A 23,140-nucleotide genomic window follows, 5' to 3' on the forward strand; every position below is an offset into this window, starting at 1 on the left:
AGGTGTCTCTCCATCACCTCAGTGTCCCATCCTGTCGGTCCTCCTCCCCACCCACCGTACGCTTCCTACCCTCTCTTCTGCAGCCCTTGTTGAAGTCTCCAATAGTCCACTGCCACTACAACGGCCGTGTGCAAAAAAGTGTGTGTGTGTGTGTGGTGTGGGAGTCTCTACTCCCATCTCTTCCAGATTTGCGAGGGGTAGGGGAAGGACATGTCCCAGGGATTCCAGATGAAATTAGGAATAAGTTTGCACATTAAATGTTTATCAAAGCAGTTAATTTCTACAGAAATTCCAGCACCAAAGAGGGTTTACTGAGAAGGAAAAGGGGCTTAAGTTTCATAGTCCCTTATTGACAGGAGCCCTTCCAAAGTTTTGTATTTTTGTTCCTTATCTTAAAGATGGCGCCCCAAATTGTAAATCTTCAGACCCTACAAAACCTGGATGCTTTCTGGTTAGCATTTTGTTTGATTACAGGATTCCTTTTTATAGGCTTTTTGTAGACTGTTCGAGAACCTCACTACCATAAAAAATGTTGCTTCTAAGAAATGGCTTCTATTGAGAACCAAACGCTAACCACATACAAACTGTTCTAGGCCCTAGGAAGTTGTATAGTCCCTAACTAGGTACTTAATAAGTGTTTGCTGATCGAATAACAGTGAAATAAATGAAGGGAAAATGGACATCCTTGAAGTACATACTGAGTGCTTCTCTCTGGGTGGTAGGATTATGGGGATTTTTATTTTCTTCATACTTGGCTGAGTTTCCAAAATTTTTAAATACAGTTGACCCTTGAACAACATGGGGGTTAGGGGTGCTGACCTGCGACGTTGAAAATTCATGTATAACTTTTGACTCCCCCCAAAACTTAGTTGTCCCTCAGTATCTGCAAGGGGTTGGTTCCAGGGTCCCTCTGGATATTAAAAATCTGTGGATACTCAAGTCCCTATATAGTGGCTATTATCAATGGATACAGTTGGTCCTCTGTATCCATGGACTCCCAACTGTGGGTCATCAAAAACAGTACAGGTATTAATTGAAAAATATCCAGGGGTAAGTGGACTCACGCTTTTCAAACCTGTGTTGTTTAAGGATCAACTGTATTCTACAATGAACATGTATTTGAATAATTAAAAACTTGCTTTAAAAGGCCATAGTATGACTGTCCTTTGATGTACACAGGTATAAAGTGCTTGCTCTGTGGTTTTCAGGACGCCCAGTCAAAGAAGACCCACAGTGCTTTGCCCTCAAGAAAACTTCAGTACCAGTCACTGTTCTGAGCCCTGGAAGGATAGGCCACAACACAGGTCAATATTTATAGAGCTTGTTCAATTCAGGGTGGTCTCTGTAGATGAGGGAAGAAGAGGAGTGGGGAAAGACAAAAGCTTGCTATCCTAAGGATCCTTTTATATAGCATTATATGTTTGTATATAGATATATAGATAAACACACCCACATCTTAGCTACATACTTCTTTCATTTTACCATAAGAGGTTTCAGGCTTGGCCCAAAAACCCCAGAAAAGGGTTGACTACATTTGGGATAAACCCAGAGGATGGATCCCCCCTCTCCCAACTTTTAGGAGGAATGCAAAGAGGAAAAGAAATCTACTAAATTGGGGGTTAAAATATATATCGGAAACAACAGTTCATATTTATCGAGTTTTTGCCACGTGTCAGGCATTATGCAAAGTGTTTTACATGCATGGCCACCTCACTTTATTTTCCTTTTACTTCCTATGAGGTAGGAGCTAGTATCAATTCCATTTTACAGATGAGGAATGGAAGGCTAAAAGAAATTAAACAAGTCACCAAAGGGAAGGGATGGTGGCTGGAAGGCAGCCTCTGAATGGAATCCTAATTAGCCCAATCTCCCTTCTTAACCACTCTTCAGGAGGCTAGACTACAGAGAGTTCTGGTTCCAAAGAGAAAAATGAAATAGAACATGCGTAATTAAAAAAAAAGGAATACAAGTGAGTTTCAAAAACAATGCAATACCAGCCTTTTAAAATTGAAAAAGGGAGTGCACTGGAAAACCATCTTTTTAATCAAAAGGGCCGACTTCCTAGCCATTGTGGGTGGCTATGAACTCATTTCATTAAATTATGAATTTGCTTTTCAATTACGTGTCTCATCACCGTCACAGTTCAGGTGTGGCCTTTTCTATTTTCCAAGTTCATTTTGGCTGAAAGTGAGAAATGATTCGGGTTGAGTGTAATCCGCGCGACCCGAGGAGGATCTTTTTTGCCCCTATTGTTTTCTTGGGTGTCCTCACTCTGGAGGCCTGACATTCCTCACGTGTCTAGGGCAATGCAGGACCAGCGAAGCGCGGGGAAGCCACACAAAGGCATCCGACCGCTATCAACGCCGAAAGATCAATTAAGTGCGCACACCAAACACCCAATATGATCGGGGAGAGGAGAAAAATACCTTCTAGAGGATTTTAGGAAATTGGTTGACCGCTTGTGAGGGTCCATGAAAAACTGAACAGATAAAGTGGTGAACGGCGATCTTTCCGGATCCCTACCCCTCCCACACGCGGCCAACAGGCGCGGCCTCAGACCTTTAATCCCAAAAGGCCAGAAAGGGAGGGGATGAGGCGCAGGGAGCCAAGTCTCGCACCCTTGGCGCGCCCATCTCTTTACCCTTCCCCCCCCCTCCCCCAGTGCAGCTACTGCCGAATCGCCCAGGCTTCATTCATCTTGCAGGCGCCGCGGCTCCAGGGCCCGGTGGAGGGGGTCTGGTGACCGGGCCGGGGCCGCTGGGCTGCGCCGCGCGCCAGGGATGCCCGGCCTTCCGTCTGTCTGCTTCCTGCAGGCGCAGCACGGCATTTGGGCCCACGGGTTGGCCTGGGTCTCCCGCAGAGTCAGGCCCTCCGGGTTCCGAGCCGCCCCGTTGCTCCCACGCCACCGCACCGGTGACGGGACCAGGATGCCCCTTTCCCGCCGCGGTCTCCCCTCCCGCTGGTCCACCTCGCGGGGCGCGCGCGCGCGCGCACACAGACACAGACACACATACACATACACACACACACACAGTCGCCCACACCGCCGGTCCTAGCTCTCCTTCCCTCCCCGCAACCCTTCGCAGCCCAGATCGCCCGCTTGCCGGGTCCCATCCTCCGGTGCGCGGCGCCCTCGCGGCCTCCGCAGGCCCCTCCCCGGGGGAGGGAAGCAGGACGCGCGCGGGAGCCGGGCTGTGGGGGAGTGTCTGGCTGCCCCCGCCCCTCGAGTGAGTGACTGGGCAAGGAGGTCCCCTCCCTCCCTCCTTCCCTCCCTCCTTCCCGGTCCACTCCCTCGCTCGCTCCCTGCCCACTCCCGGGGGGACGTTCCGCGCCGCGGCTGCCGGGGCCGCTGCTTCTTTCACACTTTAGTTGGGAGCTGCGCGCCGCGCTCAGTTACTGGCGAGCTGGCCGCGCGCCGCCGCCGCCCGCCCGCACGCACGCGGGCCCGGCTTCGGGGTTCTCGGCTTTTACTCCCGGCGACTGGGAGGAGGGGGAGCCCCGGGCACACTGTGGGGAGGAGGAGGAAGAGGAGGAGGACGGAGGAAGAAACCAGACGCGGAGGAAAGGGGCGGGGGGCGGGAGGCTTGCCACCTTCAGCCCCCCCTGCGAGTGCCCAAGGTAAGCGGGAGCCATCGCCAGCCCCGGGGCGGGGGGAGTTGGCGGCGGTGCCCGCCCCAGCACGGCTCCCCGGGCACGCCCGGGTGGGCTGGGAGGGAGGCCTGCGGGGTGTCTGCCGCGCGGAAGGGATGGGAGCCGCGGTCGTGGCGCTGCCCGCCTGCGGCCCGGGCTGGGGGGCTGCTGCTGGTGCGGGGCTGGTGGTGCTGCCAGGAACCGAACCTGGGGTGGGGGGCGCTGCAGGGGGCGTCTGCTGGCTGAAGCGGAGGGATTGGGATGCGGTTGGGGCTGCTGACGGCTTTCGTCACATCGAGGCCTGGGTGGCTGGTGTTAGACACCCCTCCCTTCCCACCCGCACCCCCGCCGCCCTCAGCCTTCCTGCACCTCTAGCTTTGCATGTAGCCGCCGTACTTTGCAAGCCAGAGCTTGAAAGAAAAAAACAAAATTCAGGATCCTTTGCTGTGTCTCCAAATCCCTTCTCCGGCTGTGACTGATGGATATGTTTGTGTGGGTGCAGTGATCCCCAGGTTTCTGAAGTTTTGACCTTTTTTGGGGTGGCTGGTCTCGGTGCATCTGTTTGTCTGCCTCGATGTATTTATTATTCGTGCCCATGCGAGGCTGGCGGAGAGTGCTTGGTAATTGAACAAGGAAAAAAATTTCACTCCCCTCTGCAGGCAGTTTGCGAAGTGCGGCCGCCGCGGCTGCCTCTCTGGTCGGCTGCTGTACGTCCTTCCCCTCTCATCCACCCTGCCCCCTCCCTCTAGGAGGGATTTCCCCCCCCTCTTACTGTTTGTGTGAGAACAGTCCCCGGGCTTAAGGGCTCTCATCTCCCATTCATTCCTCTTCTAAAAAGCTCTGATTTGGCTAAATTTGGGGTGGCTTTCTTTGCTCCAAGAGTTGCGCGGTCAAAGATAAATAGAAATACACAGAAACACACATTAATCCTGAGATGACAAGCTCAGTGTGAGACAGAAGTGTTTTGTTTCCAGTAGGAAGTTGACGACCTATGTAGGAGGTATCTTCCATCGTGTGTGGGTTAGGAAAATTGTTTTAAAATAGATAGTGATTGTGTTGTGCGTGGTTGGAAGACAGCCATAAGTTCAGCTATTGGAGCAACTCTGAAAGTGATACACCCCGGTGACACAGAACCTCGGTAAAGACACACAGGCTCTGACTCAGATGTGGAGGGGGGGCTGACACACCACGGATTTCATGTAGCACTTGCTGTTTTTTGTTTTGTTTTGTTTTGTTTTTGTATTTAAGGAAGCAGTATGGACTTTTTGGAGAAGTGACACGTTCCTTACACTCACAAATGTTATGAACACTTCTCTACTCCAGGTGGTGGGCTCACCTTCCACCCAACTAGAATAACCTTCCAGTTGGGTAGAATTAGCAGGTACCAGGGTAGAAAAAAATCATGGGTAGAATGGACCTGGGCTACTTTTAGCTCGCTTGGGGGAAAAGGTGATGTTTCTGAAGAGTCTTTAAGTCCAAGATCCTCAATTTGGGAATTTTCTGCCCTTTTTCATACTTCTGGATTATAGGATCCATAGAACATGTTCTGTGTTGGCTATTTGGAAATGCAGTTGATCAGACATGGAAACTAATTTAGACTTGATCACCTCTTTTGGTTTTGCTACTTAAGAAGTGTTTATCTGCATTCAACCAATGCTGGGAGTAGCCCTTCACCAATCACAAATGCAGCCTTGAAATGAACCTCCCCTCATGTTTCCTGCTGTGCAAACTGGGTTCAGAGAACTGCTCTGGAAGGCTGCTAGGAAAAGCAACAAAGACAGCAAACTCGGACTTGCATGAGTAGATGCCCAAGGAGGAGTGGGGTACATCTCTTGTCAAGAATATCTCCATTTGGGCGTATTTCCAAGAAAAATGGCCTTGGTTGGCAGGGAGGTCTTATATCCATTGTTAGAAGTTGATCCTGGAAGGACCCTGAGGTTCTAGCTTCCCACCTCAGCACTGATTCAATTTCACTGGTTGAGAGAACTGATAATATTGTTTTCTCGCCTAGTAATTTATCCTTCACCCCCCTCCCCCCACCTCACTTTATTGCCAAGCATGGATATCTGGGGATTAATAGGCCAATATATACGTTGTGGGAGCTTCTTAAAGAATCACAGGGATAAATCAAGAACTTGTTCATTAATTGGTACTATTTGATGGGATTGATTAGAAAACCCTACCAAAGAGGAAGGTGGCTTACCCCAATAAGAGTATCATTTCCAGGCTGATGACACCTCAGGTTGGATTTTTGACAGGCACACCTTGAGTATTACATCCTGAGCGGTTTGCTCTAGGCTCTTAGTGGCCCCTTTCTACTGGGTATTTTCTGTCAGAGAGTGAGACACCCCAGGCTGGGAGAGGGAGTGTCATGTCACCTCGCATTAGGGCAAGAGAGGGCAGGCCACTCATTCAAAGGGTCCTTAGTGATAAAGTATCACCAGCTTCTGTTGAACTTATCAGTACAACTTGGCACCATATGAGGCACACACAAGGGCAGTTTGGGCCATTTTTTATCGTCCTTTAGAATTTTAGAAGTCCCCTAGCGTGGGAGAAGTAAAAGTTGTGATTAGGTTCTCATTAAAAACATTAAAAGCAGATTGCAATAGACCAGCATAAAATACTGTTTAGAAAACTGAAAAGCTGGGATAGGGCCCGTGTGCAGGGAGGATTGCAACACTGAAACTGTATTTAAAATTGGTGACAGTTATGACTTTGAGAGATCATAATTCAAGCGCTTATCTGAAGTGGCATGTAAATTATGTACATGTACACATATTTTTTAAATAGGCAATTATTTAGCTTGACTGTCTCAGTTCTGAAGTTTCATTTCACAAGTTACAGTTGCAACAAGAAACAACTTGAAGTGCTGTGGTTGTGCAATTATGACAAGAGTGGTTGGACGTACAGGACCAACATAGACGTGAACACACAACAGTGTTTGAAGTCACCAAGTATATTAAGAAGTTCCTTTACTTTTTTTGTTTTTGTTTTTTGTTAAACGTATTCTTGGAAAATGTACTTCCTAGGTTGTAGGCTGGTCACATAATGTAAAGATTGCTTGCTCTCTGCACTTGTGGAAGGAGATGTAGCTTTCCCAATCTGAAATGGAAACTGAGAAGATTCATCTGTGTCACCCCCAGGGCAGCCAGCACACTCACTACCTTGCCCTTGGAAGTCCCTTGAGTGATTGAATCGAATGGAATTCCCCGAATTAGTTAAGATCTATAATGTGTCAAAAACAAAACAAGCAAACAAACTCCTTGGAATACATTAGATGCAGACTTCCATTTTGAGAAATCAGTGCAATAGTTTATTAAGAGCTCCGTAGGATGCCTCAGGTGAAAATTTTAAATGTCAAAAAATATTTGACAGGAAAGTAACCATACCAAGCATAAAGTCCTCTCGAATGACTGGAATTTCTGGTTAGGGCATCTTGATTTGGAATATATGTAATGTCCATATTTGACAAACATTTCCTCCCTCGTGATTGTATGGTCTTTCTCTTTTGTGTCTGAGGGAGTCAGTGAATAACAGTGCCTCACATTTATAACATGCGTTATGGTTCTCAAAGTCCTTCTGGTAGCTCATCTTACCTGAAGATGTGCGGCAGCCATAGCACTCAGGGTTTCCTGTGCTGGAATATTCCCATCCTGGAGTATGCCTGGCTCCAGGCGTGGAGGAGAGGTCCTGGGGAAGCTCACATTGTCCTACCTCTTGGTGTAGTAGGTTTTCCCAAGGGAGGCAGTATTCAGGATTCACTGCTGCTTCCTCTAAAATAACTTAAAACAAGGAAAGACGAGACCTGTCTGGTACAGTGAGCTCAATTGGCCTGCCAGCATCCTGTCGCTCTGTTCCTCAGTCTCTTCTCTCTTTGGGCTGCCTTTTACCTCTTACTTACTGCCTTATGCCAAATGTCCCTTTCACCTTCTATCCTTTCTGAAGCGTTTCCATGGTTTTCTGTCCCCCAGATTTTCATCCACAGACCGTCCTGCTTCTTATCCCACCACCTTACTTTTGCCTGCAAGACTTAGGTTTTCTGTGTCTGAGTGATCTTTTCCAGGATTTTAATCACATCTCTGGGCCTACTTACTCGGTGACTCCTCTCACCTCTCTGACATGTGTAGACTTCCTGCTTCCAGCCCAGCTTTTCCCTTCTGCCCTCAGGGTCCCTCTATCTTGTCCTACTTTGCCCCACGCCTGCCTGATTACTCCCACCCACTTCTCTCCATCAAGACTTCAGATACATCTTCCAGCAAGTACCTGCCTCAGCAGGTGTGTGTTTATAGTATTCACGAGTTGAAGTCCACATGTAGACAAATGGACCCAGAGGTCCCCTAAGTTTAGGGATCTTGCTGCCTCTGTTTTCACTATTGATTCTACTACATTTTTGACTTGTTAAGGCTCTTAAGCCATTTAATGATAGCTGAAGTACTTTGCTTCTTTATTTCACTTAGCTATTACATCCTATGTTGGATAATAGATAAAGGAATGGCTCAATGATTATTGCTATTTTTTTAAAAGATTTGGAGAACAAATCTTGAAAAGCATTTCATAGATTTTCATAATGGCACCACTGAAAGTCTTTAGAATCTACTTACTAATCAACAGAAGTCAAATGGTTTATTTAATTTCATCCTCATTACCTTAATTTTGTTCTCCTTTGGTTAAATAAATGTTGGTTAAATAAACATGACTGTAACGTGAACTAAATTTTTTTTTTTTATCATTTGTTGTGGTTTTACTTCTCTCCATGAAAACACAAGACACATTTATGCAGAGCAAGGATTCTTTAGCTAAGACCTAACACTGTTGGGTTCGCCTATGAATTTGTGGGCTATGTTGGCCCTATCAGTTGAATCGGTGGGGAAAAAAGTATTAAAGTGAGGACTACTATTGGCAAAACATATTCTATTGACTCATTGTATACAAACTTGGATTGATCTTTTTATAAAACTACTTCAAAAGTAGGTCCAACACTAGTTACGCAATATCCTGAATGCTCCAGGGCTTTGGGAAGAAGGAGCTTTAAAGCAGAGCCAGGAGAGTGGTTTTTAAGTAGGAGCCCCTTTCTTTGATGGATCTATGGTTTATTTGAGTGCAGGGGATATTGAAGTATTTCAGTTCATTGTTAAACCATATGTTAGGACAAATTCCACCTCACATGGGGACTTCTGGTTTTTCCTGCCTGAGCAGGGGAGGGAAAGGACAATGAAAAGTTGGTGGTTTTGGCTGGCGTGTGGGGACATTAACACAACCCATCATGGTATAGGGAAGATATGCTTAACAACCCAAGAGATGTGGTGTATATCACAGCCACTCCTAAAAGCTTCTCCCTGAACCCCAAAGTTGACAGGAGGTCTGTACATGGTTATTTACAGTGTACAGTGGTGCCCCTGTAGTAACACTACAGGTTCTTTCATGAGAAGATTGAAAGGCCGGGGTGTAGAGTAAGGAGACACTGCAGGCTGCCAGGCTGTGGTTTGCAGAGAACTTTTCAAAGACATAGATAGTTAATATTAATACATGCCAAGTGGTGACTTCAGCAGTTCTATCTGAAAGTTCTGCCAAAAGTAATTTTCCTAAGATAATGTTTTAGCAGTTCTTACAATTAAAAGGTTCTAAAGGAATAAGCAACTTGTATCTCATTATATGTCTCCGGCAGATAACTGTTTTGAGGAAGGAAGTGAGAATCCAGGAACCTTTTTGAGTGGCTTACTATTTGCTGAAAATTCAAATGTTCTGGTTTCTGTGCCAGGAATCCGTGAAAGTCCAGATACAGCTCTAAAAACAAATCTGCCTACCATTGGTGGCCTCCCCATCACCCATCCCTGCCCTGCCTTGGGATCTTCTTCTTTCTGCTGCTTCTCTTGTGGTCCACGCCATTTTTCAAGTCTTAGTTCAAATTCCATCACTTCCAGGCAGTCCCTTTTCTGACCATGGGAGTGGTGACTTTCTTGCCTCTCATGAGGTCCTGTCACACTTATTTGATGTTTATTTTATTTCACTATTAGTTTTGATTTTCATTTATGTATTTTTTTTGTCATCCCACCAAAGTATAAGCTCTTCTATCATATCCACTGGGCCTTAAGAGTATATTATGCTGAGTAAGTAGCTGTTGGCTGATTGACAGCTGGTCATTGGTCAGAGGCTGAGAATTTTTCTCTGTGAAGACCTTGCTCCCACTGAAAACTCTCTTTAACCAAATGAGGAAGTATAGTCTGGGATGAGAAAGGATAATGGGAATTTTTTAATTCCTTTGCTGGCCACGGTGAAGGCATCGACTCTTTCTTACTCAGACAATTTATTAAACAAACATTTGCTTTTGTGGATGACACTTTGTGTCATCTCTCTGCCTGGCACTGGAGAGATGCTGGAGATCCAGATAAAAAGGCCTGGCCTTGTCTTTGTGGAATTCTCATGCAAGTGCAGGAATTGACACGCAAACACATGATATGTGCTGAACTGACAACGGTGCTTTGGGAGATGAGGGAAGAAAGCAGCCAACTCTGTCTAGAGATGGGCTGACCATGCAGCCTGGTTTCCGTGGGGTCGTCCTGGTCGGTGTCTGTGTTCAGTAGAGTTTTTAATAGCACCACCTTTGCCCTTCAAAGTCTCCCAGTTTGGACAATAAGTTACACGATTCCCCAATGTGGAGAAGTCATAGAAGGCTTCGCGGAGAAGGGCGTGTTTGGGGTGATACTCGAAGGGTATTGTTGACATTTCCAAAAATAAGGGGGGACTGACACTGGTTTGCTAATTTTATTTTTCTCATTTTAGTATGGATTCATAGACTAAGTCACAGGTTGGCATTCGAGGATAAAGCTGTTTGGGGAAAGACAGAAGACGAAGTAGGGCATTTCAGGCAGAAGACACGGGATGATGTGGGGACAACTGGACATGGGTCTTTGTTCCTGGGGTCTCCACATGTGGTTGAGCACAGTGGGAGAGGAGACTGATGAACTATGAATGGCTTCCTAGTACAGAATTTGGATTTATTGCCCGAAATATAAGAAGTGGGAGGCACTGAAAGGTTGTAAACAGGGGACAGATATAATTGGCATAATAGATGGCTCCTTTTTGAGTGTGGGCAAGAGACGGGAAGGTGACAGAGACTCTGGTCAGTGCAAGTGATCTCGTGTAGGTACTCACATGGTAAGACATGATGGGAACTGATGCCGGAAAATGGAGAGGGACAGATCAGAGAGGTATTTTGGAAGCAAAATTGGTAGGACTTGGTGACAAATTGGGAATAGAGCACGGTGAAGGGAATAAAAGGTAATTGCAAAATTTCTGGATGGGTCATACTGTCTTTCGCTGAGATGGGGTATCTGGGCATTGCAAGCAGAGATTATGGACTCATTTTGGAGTGTACTGAATTTTAGGTGCTTATATTCTTTTAGGTGGAGATATACTGAAATTCTAATCTAGAATTCAGAAGAGCGGTTTGGGGCAGAATTATGGGTTCAATCTCAGTTCAGTCACCATCTTCTTAGGGAATCATTCCCTAATCTCCATGATGAGGTTAGATCCCTTTAGTCTGTTTTGTTTTGTTTTGTTTTTATTATTATTATTTTTTAATGCAATATGTACCTTGCCTGTCTTCACTCACTACTTTTTAAATGACACATTTATCGTTGTGAGTTTTTTCAAATACTGACCCCCCCATCCCCCAGAAATGTTCCACCACTTACGATGGGTTACACCCCGATAAACACATCATAAGCCGAAAAGATCATAAATCGAAAATGCATTTAATATCCCTAACATACCATAACATCATAGCTTAGCCTATCTACCTTAAAGTACTCAGACACTTACATTATCAGGGCTTAAAAGCCCATCTTAAGTCGACGAGCATCTGTGATTGCTTTCCTCTTCTCATCAGAAGCAGGACACACAGATGGGTGTTTTGTAGACACGATGGGATGTGAAAATACAAAACACAATATCCAAACGACGCTGGCAACACAGGACACTGTAGAATGTCGGTCGTTCATTCCCGCGATCACGTTGCTGACCGATTGCTGGCCGGCTGGCGCTGTCCAGCATCAGGAGGGAAGATCTACTGCATATCGCTAGCCCCAGAACAGATCAAAATTCAACATGCAAAGTAAGGTTTCTACTGAATGCTTATCGCTCTCGCACCATCGTAAAGTCGAAAGGGACCGTCTGTATATCTGTTTTTGACCCTCTTGTATGCCCAGGGCACCTACCACACAATTAGGGCCCAGTACTTCTTTGTTAAATGAACAAAGTATGAATCAAAGAGAGTTTTTGTAAATGTGATCGTTGAAGCCCCACCTGGTTTGGCATGAGATTGCCTAGGGGAAGGAGGTAGGAGAAGAAAACAAAACAGTGAGTACCAGGGACCACGCACCTTTAAGGACTGTGGGAAAGGATGGGAAAGGATAACGAAGGAGACTGGAAAGTGCCGGCTGTCATATAGGCAGGAGCACCAGGCAAGCTGGTGCCTGGGAGAAAGGAGAGTGGAGCAAGAATCGGCGTGTGGTCAGGATTGTCGCAAGAAACAAAATACTGTTGAAGAGGTTTTCTAAGAATTTCTGATTCAGTTATTAAATAGAAGTGGAAATATTTTCTATGATATTCGCAGTCATTCTATGAAGAAACCACTGACTGCTATTATCTCTCCTTTATAGATAAGGAAGCACTGAGGCTCAGGATATTAGGACTTTGACCAAGGTCTTGTAGCCGATATGTGGTGGTGCTGAGATTGGAATCCAGCTTCTGGGACTCTACAGTCAGGCTTTTAGTTATCAACTCCTGGCCAGTTGCGTTTCTCTGTATACCCCTCCGCTTCCCACCACACACACACACACACACACACACACACACACACACTCACTTCCCCTCATCTACTGGTTCTTTTTGAAGCCAATCACAGACATTATGTCATTTGTCTGTATCAAGTAGATTACATATATATATTTTAGTATTTAATTGGGGAAGGGGAACAGGACTTTATTGGGGAACAGTGTGTACTTCCAGGACTTTTTTTTTTTTTTCTAAGTCAAGTTGTAGTCCTTTCAATCTTAGATGTGGAGGGTGCCGTTCAGCTTCAAGTTGTTGTCCTTTCAGTCTTAGTTGTGGAGGGCGCAGCTCAGCTCCAGGTCCAGTTGCCATTGCTAGTTGCAGGGGGTGCAGCCCACCATCCCTTGCGGGAGTCAAACCGGCAACCTTGTGGTTGAGAGGACGTGCTCCAACCAACTGAGCCATTCGGGAGCTCAGCGGTAGCTCAGCTCAAGGTGCCATGTTCAATCTTCCATGATTAATCTTTAGTTGCAGGGGGAGCTGCCCACAATCCCTTGCGGGACTCGAGAAGTTAAACCGGCAACCTTGTGGTTGAGAGCCCACTGGCCCATGTTGGAATCGAACCTGTAGCCTTTGGAGTTCGGAGCACGGAGGTCCAACCGCCTGAGCCACCATGCCAGCCCCCTAGATTATATTTTTAAATGATAAGACTGTTTGTTTCTCTTTAATATAACCACAATATCATTATCATGCCTAGAAAAATTTAACAATAATTCTTTAATATCAAATATCCAGTCAGCAAATTTTCCTGACTGGCCCATAATTTTTTAAAAAGAATAGTTTGTCACATCCAGGATTCAAACAATTTGCACCCCTGAGAGATGTAACTGTCTTTATTTGTAGGCTTCCTTTCTCTATTTTTCCCCTCTTCGTTTTCTTCCCTGGCAGTTTATGTGTTCAGGAAACAGGGATCTGTCCTATAGGCTTCTCTGCCTTCTGTAGTTTGCTGATTGCATCCTCTTTCTTGGTGTTTGTCTCTATACTCTTCTCTTATACTTCCAGTAAACTGGTAGTTTGACCGAGACGGGGAGCTCAGTCAGATAGTTTAGCAAGAGTACGTCCTGTAAAGAGTCGTGTGCTTCCCAGTACGTCACATCAGGAGGCACACAAGCCTTCTTGTTTCTGCTTTGCTGATGTTAAGACTGATCATTGGTTTCAGGTTTTGTCGTCCAGATCTTTCCATTATAAAGTTTCCCAGGCCCTTCATCGATGGTCATTGCTTAGGTATATTATTTCAATAGGCTTGTAAAATGTTGACATTCAGTTATCTCTTCTGCATTTGTTATAGCTGGGGATTTTCTATCAAGAAGAAATTAATCACATCAATTAAATTTGGTTACCTCAGGGTATAGTTTATATAGGAATATTAATGTTTGGCTTTATTCCCTCTATTTTAAATAATGTTCAGAATAATAAATTGATTTCCTAGCATCTTCCAAAGAAGACCAACGAGGGGTTTGTTTGTGTGTTTGTTTGTTTGTTTTTGTTTTAGTATCATGCATTCATGGATTTTAATAAAATTACGTGTTTCAATCCCTTGCAATTTTTTTCTTTTGAAGTTCAAATTTTCTTTGGTATAAGAAGACTCTTCTTTAAATTGGCATCTGAATCTTTTTGACATGACTATAGCAGTCTTTGATGATGACTTTATTTTCTGGTATATCAAGATATTTCAGACTTATCTAGTACTTTTCCTAGTACTAACCTAGATCTTTTCAGTGGCAAGTGGTATTTAGAGACCGCAGTCTAGGTGTTAGCGGTTCTTATTGCCTCTGGGCTGGTCATTATTTCTAGGTCTGTTCAAGTGAACAATGTGAGGAAAATATATATAGAGGGTGCCAAACAATGTGTACACATTTTAAGAAAGGAAAACTATATTAAAATTGTAACACTCAATATATACCGATAACAAAAGATGAATACAAGTCACGTTTGACTTCTGCAATTACAAGAGGTGCTCAAAGTGGTTACCATCAGCGTCCAGTCACTTCTGATTACGGCGAACTACTGCTTGAGCAACGCTGACCAAAGTGTCCACTTGTATACATTTGTTTGGCACCCCCGGTGTGTATGTATATCTGCCTATTGATATCCATAATATGTATGTATGTGTGTAGGTATGTTTTTCGTGTATTCATGTATGTATGACATATGAATACGTGCCTATTGTTTTTATTTGATGTAAGCAAACATATTTATTTCTTCCCTCTTAGAAAAATAGCACACTGCAGCTCTGCACCTCACTTGTTGCTCTTCACAGTATATTTCAGAGATCACTCTGGAGCCATTTTTAAAGGTTTTTTTCAGTGTGTTTTACAACTGACAAGGTTCATTGTGTAACTATACCACACTTTTTTTCATTTGAATATATGGTTTCCAGTCTGGCTTTTATGTCTTACACTGCAGTGGGAATGATTTGTTCTTGTTGGTGGAGGTTTATTTCCAAATCAAAAATAAAGCCTGAACTGAAACTTTTTTTTTTCTTGACTAAATGGACAGCTGAGTGAACAGTGCTGTAGTGAGCAGCCTTGTGAATATTTATGTTTGTATTCTAGCCAGTTTATCTTTGAGATAGATTCCTAGAAGTGGGATTGATGGGTCAAAGGATAAAGACATTTTCAGTTTTGCTAGATGTCACCCAAGTCCCTTCTGTGGGTGCTGTACGATTTTGCATTCCCACCAGGGGACTGTGAGAGCACCTTCTTACCCCACCATCTCACCAGTACATAGGTTGTAAAATGCTTTAGGGTCTTTGCCATCCAAATGGTGAGAAATGGTACTTCAGTGTCATTTTAACTTGCATCTCTTTTATTATGACCTAGCGTGATTTCCATTTCACATGTTTAGGGATCATTTTCATTTCTTTTTCTGTGAACTGTCTCTTCATACTTTTTTGCCCATTGTTAGAGGGTTTTAGGTCTTTTCCCCCTTTGTTTCATGAAGCTTCTTATATATTAGGGATATTACATATTAGGGATATGATCTTTAATATTTAAATTTTTTTTCTCCAGTTTATTGTCTTTTTTTTACCCCTGTGATTATGGTTGTTTTAATGTGTTTGTTTCTTTGAAGTAATCAGTTATTAGTATTTTTCTTTATTTCTTCTTGGTTTTGAATGACAGTGTGGAAAAAAATTTCCTTCTAGATTGTAGCGCAGTACTATCTAACAGAAATAGAACACAAACCACATATGTCAATTTTCAGTAGCCACGTTTAAAAAAAGTAAAAAGAAACAGGTGAAATTAATTTAATAATATATTTTATTTACTCCAGTCTATCAAAAATATGATCACTTCAATAAGTTATCATTATTTTAAAATTATTGATGAGCTATTTTTATACCAAATTTTCAAGAATGGATGCATTGTATACTGTACCATGTCTCAATTTGGTCACTAACTTTTCATCATAAACACATGGTCTGTATTTAGACTTCATCAAATTTACAGTTGAAAAATAAGTTCACATAACCAAATTTTTCCAGGTGGACATAAAAGCTTTTTGAATAACTGAGTTCGTATCAGTTTTTAACTTGACATTAATTAAAATAGTTTAAAACTGCAAATTTAGTTCTCAGTCACACTAGCCCCATTTCAAGTGCTTAGTTGCCACTTGGGAATAATGACGGCTCTTTTGGACACCGTATTTATAGGGAGAGTCGCCCGTATTTTCTGTTAGTACTTGTGTGGTTTTCTTATTAACGTTTCATTCTGTGACCCATTTGGAATTTACTTTGGTGTGTATGGTATGAGGAATGTCTCCAATTTTCTTTTTTCCACGTGGCTATCTGGATATCGTAAACCACTTATGAAAAAGTCCATCTTTTCCCTAGTGATGTGAGATGTGTTGCATCATAGACTTAATTTCCATAAGGAATTAATTGGCTGTATTTCTGCATTTTTCTTTCCTGTCCTGTTGGTCTGCCCTTTCATGTTCCAGGACCCTACTGTTTTTTATTATTATTTTTGCCCCCTTCTTCCGCCTCGCCCCCCCAACTCTGGTTCAAGCTGTTGTTTCTCAGTCTAGTTGTGTAGGATACAGCTACCTGGCCCATGCTGGGATTATGAGCCTTGCGCTCCCCCCCGGCTGAGGCAGTCGGTCACCGGACATCGGTTGTCCGCTCACAGCATCTCATGGCAGCTCTTGCCAGTGGCTGGCTACTCACACTGGCTGCCGCCCACTCACGATGGCTGCTGGCTGCTCATGGAAGCACATGGTAACCCACAGCAGCACACAGCAGCCTGCAGCAGCTCACACTGACCTCAGGCTGCTCACGGCAGCCCAGCTCCAGGGAGAGCCGTTGTTCACAATCTTAGCTGTAGAGGGTGCAGCTCACTGGCCCTTGTGGGAATCGAACCGGCGACCTTGGCGTTAGGAGCATGGCGCTCCAACCACCTGAGCCACCGGGTCAGCCAGGCCCTACTGTTTTAATATTAGAAATGGTATAATATGTTTTAACATTAAAACCACTATGAGATGCCATTTAATACCTACCAGATTGGTAAATATCTGTCAACATCAAGCGTTGGGCAAAGGTATGGAGCAGAAGGAATATGCATACGATGCTGGTGACAGTATAAATTGCTATAATGATTTGGGAAAGAAGTTTGGAATACCTTGTAAAATGGTCCCCTAGTCTCCTAGCTTTCAGGGTAGCAAAGCAAGATAGCAGAGCAGATCGTAAGCCTGGAGTGGGAGAAGCTTTGTCGAATAACTTTAGTTTGTCATTCTAATATTATCATTTTCTGTATAAGTTAGGTTGTGACAAAGATTGGGAAGCACCACCTTAGAGAAATTCTCACACACGCGCAAGAATGCTCAGAGCGGTGCTGTTCATGATGGCAAAATACTGGAAACAGCCTATGTCTGTCAACAGTGTATTGAATACAGAAGTTGTGGTTCATTTATAATAAACAGTAGTGAGAGCAGCCTCCAACCGTGTATATCAACAGGGATGGATCTCACAAGCATAATGCTGAGTGGAAAAGTAAGACAGAAGAATAATAGTACAGTGTGATTCCGCTCATGTGCAATTCAAACCATGCTGAACTAAAGCAACACACTGTTTAAGGATTGATTCATATATGGGAAGACTATACAGTAGTACCTTGGTTTTCGAACATCTCCATTGATGAACATTTTGATTTATGAACGCCATAAATTTTATGGATCTATGGTATCGTTAGATAGTAAAATTCATGCTAAGTTGCAGTTTTTAGGGGTTGATTCTAAAGGTCTGGAACGGATCAATCCATTTTGCATTACTTTCTATGGGGACACCATGCCTCTGTTTTTGAACGTTTTAGAACTCGAAAGGTCTTGTGGAATGGATTACGTTAGAAAACCGAGGTACCACTGTAAAGGAAAGCAAGGGAGCTATTTAACATAAAATGCAGAAGGGTTGCAGTTACTTCTGGGGGTGGAGGTATTTAGAAAGGGCTACTTTAAAGTTTCTTGTCGGACTTTAAAGTTTCTTGGAATGTTCTGTAGGTGGTCCATGAATGTTCACTTTGCTTTTATCCATTAAATTGTGCACGTGTTATGTGATTATTTCATAGCAAAAGAGAAGCAAACAACAGCAGCAACAATCCAGACTCAGGAATAGGCTAACCAGAACTCGAGTAATTAAATTTATGCTTGAGAAAAATTTCTGTTAGATGTGAAACACGTGGCTCTTTTTATTTCTTATTTAGTAACAGTGACTTTTTTAATTGGTTGCATGAACGATTGAAGAGAAAGATTTGCTCTTTTAGTGTCTGGTCACGCAGCCAGAAATTTTATTTTTTGGTGTACACACACGAGTGACACAACACCAAGTACAACTACAGGTAGAGTCATGGGTTCTTTGACACTTAAGTAATTTTTTTGTGCAAAATATCATTTTACCATTTGTGCAAAAATATCATCGTGCCCAATTTTAAACTTTATTCAGAGAGATTTTTGAAGGGACAGCATCATGAATAGCAAACATTTATCAAGGATGTGCTACATGCTAGATGCAGTATGTACATTAATTCATTTAATCTAGATAATGGTCCCATAAAGAATTAGATGCGGTTTTCATGTTACTAATGAATGAACTGATACTCAGAGAGGCTAAGCCACATAGGAAGTGCATGAGTCAAAAGGTCAACTCACAAAATATATTTTCGTAAAGGTTTGTCTGGCCCCAAAAGCCATGTTGCCAACTTCTTTTCCAGAGTATTTTTTGAGAACTGCAGGTGCTAACCACTCCCTTTGCTCAGTCAAGGCCCATCCCAGAAAAGATAGTATTTCTACACTTACAAGTTTGGAGAAGGAAATCCTTGAATCTCTTGTGGCAGTTCTTCACAGTGTCTATGTGAATTTTTAACATCAGTGTTAAATTTTCTTCTCTTTAATAGCATTTACCAGTTGCTGCCCACCCACTGTGTGACATGCCCTTTCATAGACTTGTTGTCTTAAAGAATTTGATTGCCTGGGCAAAGGGAGACCTGTGAGGGTTTCTGTTTGTTTTCAGATTTGCAGACTTCCCCAGTTTTCCATCCTCAAGATGAACCTGAACCCCCAAAACCTCTCTTGAGAATGCTTGTGCAAGACCTTTGCTGCCCATTTTCCCTTTTGGCATTAAGATTATATGTATCTATTTCTCCAGCTTGTCAGAATTTTAAAACCTTTTTGTTTTTCTTGGTTCCTCAAGGATGACGTTATATATCCCAAACTGTGATATCAGCAAATGAAACTCACTTTCTCTTTTCTCTGAGTCATTATTTGGTATGTTATTATCAGACTCAGCGCTAATAACGATTATCATGCTTTGAAGTTGCATCATGTTTATCTTCAAAATTCCACCCTTTCTCTTACCCCCTCTTCCCACTGGTATTTTTGGGAGACAACCTAGTCGATGCAGTGGGTAGGGTGAGAAAGAGCATTCAGATGAGCCTTTGGTTGCTAGGGAACCTAGCTCACTCAGGAATTGTGACTTCCCAAAGTTATGTGGAAATTATGGCAGAGCTCCTTGCTATCTCTGTCTGAGAGCACATTCCTCTTTGGGTTAGTGCTGCTCAGCCTCTTGCTCTCGGGGTTGTTACACTTGCTGTTTCAAGGGCACGTACATGGCAACATTTTTTTCTAATCTAAATAAGGTCATTGTAAAAGTGAAGATGGTGAAGCCCCAGCTCACGTTGTGATTTGTCGGTGCCTTTCTGAATCCAGGAGGGGAGTTTTTATCATGATGCGGAGGCCACCCTTCTATCTTCCTTCTGTTTTCATTATATTTGAGACTCTACCAAGTTTGCTTTACGTTCTAATGTCAAGAAAAGTATTTTCCCTTCATATAATCTCAGATGAGAGTGTTAATGATGCTGGTCTGAAAAGAAAATCCTTTGCAAGGGTTTTGACTTTTCATTTAAAAAAAAAACCATGGTATCTAAGGCTAGCCAAGTTAAAAAGGAACCAATTAGAATGAAATAAATGCCTGTGATTAGCAGGGAAGTAAAATGAGTATATCCAGAAATGAATGCATGTGAAATTCCTGTTGGTTTTCTTATTACTTGCTTAGAGCCTGTGATGATTTTGGGGGGCTTTGCTTTGGATCTTAGATGTGGACAGTTACAAAAATGAGATTAGAGTGAGGTGGAGGGTGTCATGTCCATGGAAAGGAAGAAAAAGAAATACTCATTTATGATCAAGTGTTGCTCTCTGGAAAATAAAATTTACATTAGAACTTGTGGTAGGTTATTTAAGTGGCACAGAGGATCAGAAATAGGGAGAAATTCAGCACTGCTGGTCTTGTCCACACAGCCTGAAGGTAACCATGTAATTTACAGAAATGCATTCAGACTGTATTTTCCTGATTGCTGCCTTCAAGGACTATTCAGGAAGGACTGCAGTCTCATTCTGTCTGTTACATTTGCTTTAATGGGCCAGCTGCAAGTGTGGGAGAGTGAGGGAAACTTGTAGAGACCAAGGCCTAAATCTGGATGCATGTGTGAGATTAAATGGGTTTTGTTCTCTTTTCCACACTGCCACCACTCCACCTGCCCATTTCTCTATGGAACTGAGTCTTCGATGTAGCACTTACTCTGGCTATAACATTTTACATTTCTAAAATGAGTGGGGGAAAAATTCAATAGACACCTAAATGGTATTTCCCATAATTGAATGAGTCTACAATTACATTTGGTAACATTTAATATGAAAACCTCAGAAAAATCTCTCAGGTAAGATTTTCTTTCTAAGCTAAACAAAACTTTCCCCAAGGGTCACATCCTGTGTTCTGCCACCTACACGTAGTGCAGTGTACACATCTATTATGCAAATGCTTGCACGGTGGTTCAGAAATCCACAAACACATTTTCCCTTTGCCTCCGAAGTAAAGAAAATACATCATCTTGGGTTATTTTGATAGCTCTAATTAAATCTGTTGCCTGTTTACCTTTGAAGCATAATGTCTTGCTTTTTTGGGGGGCTGGGGGCGGGAAGGAGGGACTGGGGCATTTAAAGAAATGTACCAGGTCCCTAGCAAATCATTCATAGCTATTGGAATGCCGAAGGAACATTATATTTGACATGACTGTGTTTTTTATCTAGTGTAAAGAAGTCTGGAATAAAAAGTTATGTATCTGCGTCGCCCCGATAGTCAGGAGGGGGACCTAGGGTCTGGTTTTTCACTGCATGGGCATATGGATTCCAGTGCAGATGTGCTAATTGGTATCAGGTGAGGGAAGAGCCAGAACCTTCCACTCCCAGGGTTTGGAAACCACGAGGAGGGCCACAGGGAGACTGGGTTCTCGTTTTCACTTTTTATTAACCTGACTCTAACTTTGTTAACAGAACAGTCAAGACAAGAAAAAGCAGCTGGAGAATTAATAACTCAATGACAGTAACAGTGAGATTGGGCAGATAAGAATGGGGAAAGAATCCTAAATAGAAACTGTCGCAATTCGGTATTTCCTTGCTGAGTAGGCAGATGACTCAGTGCACTTAGTAATACATTCAATTGCTCTATTAAAACTGGAAAGTGTGTGTTAATATTGTAACATTGCAGTGGGGAATAGTTTATTTTTGTTGGTGGTAGTTTATTTGCAGATCAAACATAAAGCCTGAACAGAAACATTATTTTTCATTCACGAGGGAGACAACCAAAGAGAAGGTGAATGAATTTATTCTGCACCAGCAGTCCTGGGTACGGAGGGACTGTCCCCAAAGAGACTTCTCTGTCTCCACAGTGGGACCCAGTCTATCAGTGAGAAACGCTGCTTTGCTGGACTTTTTATTGCCTTGATTTTTTTTCTTCCATTCATCATTTTTATCGTTTTGAATCCACATCCACAAAGGGTGATTATTTGGGTCATTTGCTAGGGCCTGGAGCTTTGCTAAACTGAGCTGTAAGTTAAAATGTTTATCATCAAGGAGGAATTTTTATCCCTGTTAGGTGTTTGTGAGACATCAGGAGTTCCTGATAGGTACTTACGAGTAGGAATAGTCACTGAGCTGCTGGATAGACAGAATGTGAAGGCATGTCTCCCTGAAGACCTTACCATCCTTTGGGGATAGTCTGACCTTTGAAAAAGCTGTTGTAAGCCTGTTCGGGTTTCACTACCTTTTCTGTTGGATACCAATCTGATGCAGTCTCATGCATACCCACAATGGAAAATGAGGGTCCTTTTATTTAATTCTGACAATGCTCCATCAGAAAATTTTAGAACAAAGTCTGTTCCTTACTCACTTGGCTATTCTCACAGTGACCTAATGGGTTTGGATGTCAGCATTCTTTCTCCACGAGCCTACCAAGCACTCTTTAGGCTGAGAAGGTGCAATATGGGTAGTTTCCAACATTTCCATTTTCTATTCAGCGCTTTTTTTGTTTTCGTTCTTACTCAGTTTTCAAAGACAGTTTCCTTCGGCATGTTTTGTAGTGTTGGGACGACATCAGGCCAGCAGTTGGCTGCAGCTTCCACTTGGTCCAGGTGAGTGACAGCTGAGGGGCCAGAAGTCTGTTCTATTTGTACTTTGCAGTGAGTAGGCTCTTGTGTTGAAAGTGGCTCTGATCTTCAGCCTTTGTAGAAAACAATCACCTCACCTTAGTACTGGGGAGGAAGTACCTGAAATGAAGTAGTCATGGAATGTAAGTGGGTGTGGACTGTGGGTTTGAGATGGGGGGTGGGGAGACCATACAGGAAATGACCTGCAGGTAGATTTTGTTTTTTAACACAACTCCCCTTTCAGGAATCCTCCTAGAATCAAAGGGATTTATAATAGATCTTGGTGAATTAAAACAGAAAGAAGAAAACAGTGATCTTTATCAGTGTAACAGAACTCTCAATCGTGAATTAATTGTTCTTTACAGACCAACAATGAATAGCTCCTTGCAGAGCAAGGACTGTGGTCCACACGGCCCGCCCCATCTTTGTAACTTACCATCCACCTAGCACTGGCCTGGTTCACTGCCGGCCTCAACAAATATGTGCAGAATTGAATGAAGTGTTATGGTGACTCCAGGGCTCTGGGTAGTCATTGTTTCATTTCCCTTCTCTGTGGGTTACTGAGTAATATCTTAACTGTTCTGAGCTGTACTCTCAGTTGGTTTGGCTCTTATTTATGCCCTTTCTCCAGCAGCAGTGCAGCAGAGCTACCAACAGAAGAGAATCAAAACATTTATATAAATTTGCATCCGGGCCGGGAAAGACATATAGCA

General features: G+C 43.3%; 1 protein-coding gene across 1 annotated transcript in view; it reads left to right on the forward strand.

The window, feature by feature from the left end:
* The first annotated feature begins 3,218 nt into the window (after positions 1–3,218).
* Positions 3,219–23,140, forward strand: part of C11H1orf21 (chromosome 11 C1orf21 homolog) — a 194,162-nt gene continuing 174,240 nt past the window's right edge. Inside the window, exon 1 of the mRNA XM_019738074.3 lies at positions 3,219–3,618. The gene's annotated coding sequence lies outside the window, so the exon portion shown is untranslated. The remainder of the gene's footprint in view (positions 3,619–23,140) is intronic.

The sequence above is a fragment of the Rhinolophus sinicus genome, chromosome 11, assembly GCF_057876585.1.
Source record: "Rhinolophus sinicus isolate RSI-liver-muscle chromosome 11, RSI-T2T, whole genome shotgun sequence".
Lineage (NCBI taxonomy): Eukaryota > Metazoa > Chordata > Mammalia > Chiroptera > Rhinolophidae > Rhinolophus > Rhinolophus sinicus.